The sequence below is a fragment of the Suricata suricatta genome, chromosome 12, assembly GCF_006229205.1.
Source record: "Suricata suricatta isolate VVHF042 chromosome 12, meerkat_22Aug2017_6uvM2_HiC, whole genome shotgun sequence".
Classification (NCBI taxonomy): domain Eukaryota; kingdom Metazoa; phylum Chordata; class Mammalia; order Carnivora; family Herpestidae; genus Suricata; species Suricata suricatta.
The window spans coordinates 88090049-88091606 of NC_043711.1; positions in this window are offsets into that span (position 1 = coordinate 88090049).

The following is a 1558-nucleotide window of genomic DNA, read 5'->3' on the forward strand; positions in this document are numbered from 1 at the left end:
CTTCCCCTCCCCTCCTCACACTCTGTCTCTCTCTTTCTCATAAATAAGCATTTAAAAAAATAGCTCCAGACATTGTCAAATGTTCCCATGGGGACAAATCACCCCCAGTTTGGACCCATCTGGCCTAGACTTTGATTATAGGTTCCAAATCTTGGTAAGATGGAGGAGTTCAGGATTTGTGGAGCATAGAAATGCTCCATTCTGGAGAAACTAAAGATCCTCAGTCTACCTCAACAAAGCCACCACTGCCCTCCCGTGGACCTGGATGGGGGCAGGGAGCACAGAGTCCCTTAGCTTTGGTCTGTCTGGGACTTCAAAACAGGCTGAAGGAGAGCGGACTAGATGGCATGGAGTAGTATCACAAGAATGGATTTAGAGTTCTAAGGACCTGGGTTGGAGCCCAGGCTCTTCACATTGTCAGGTGTGGTCTGTCCTTCACCAAGGTGGACACTCCTTTCCTTACAGTGCTTGAGCCACTTTGGTCTGCTGGCAGCTTTTCATACATCCTACATTTAACCTCAGGGCCTTTGCACATGATGATGTTACTTCTGTCTAAAACACTCTCATCCCCCATATATACACATACGCATGAGCACAGACACATATACCCATAAACACACACACACACACACACACACACACACACACACACACACACACACACACACAGCTAGGACACTCACCCTGCTCACTCCCCTGATGCCTGGACTTTTAGCTTCTCATGGTGCTCACTTCATAGAATCCCATGCTATTCACAATTTAAAAAGGATTGTAGGGGAGAAAAGGACAGAGGGAAAGGTTGAGAAAGAGGAAAAGAAGTAAGCCTGAGAGAGCATGCCCAACAAAAAAGAGAGATAGAGACGAGGAGACAGAGAAAGAGGGAAAGAATTCCACAGTTAAGTTTCTTTAAATGTAGAGACTAAAAGGCAATGCAATGATAAGTTAGGTTTTTCTCATGAATATATGTGTATGTTCTCAACTGCTTTCCTTCTAGTGTAAAACTAGACTTGCAGAACCTTCTAGATATAACTAAGGGATAGCATCTGCACAATCTTATTCTACGTTTATATCGATCTCAATGGATAGGAGTCATCACATTCCTATGAGACAGATGGGGAAAGTGAGGCTTAGAAACCATGTGCAAGCTGGTCAGAGTCGCTAAAATGAACAAATCAAGAGAATGTAGATGCTGGCGAGGGTGTGGAGAGACGGGCACCCTCCTGCACTGTTAGTGGGAATGTAAACTGGTGCGGCCACTCTGGTAAACAGTGTGGAGGCTCCTCAAAAAACTATCGATAAAACTCCCCTATGACCCAGCAATAGCACTGCTAGGGATTTACCCAAAGGATACAGAAGTGCTGATGCATAGGGGCACATGTACCCCAATGTTCACAGCAGCACTTTCTACAATAGCCAAATCATGGAAAGAGTCTAAATGTCCATCACCTGATGAATGGATCAAGAAGATGTGGTTTATATATACAATGAAGTATGACATGGCAATGAGAAAGAATGAAATCTGGCCATTTGTAGCAAAGGATGGATCTCAAGGGTGTCA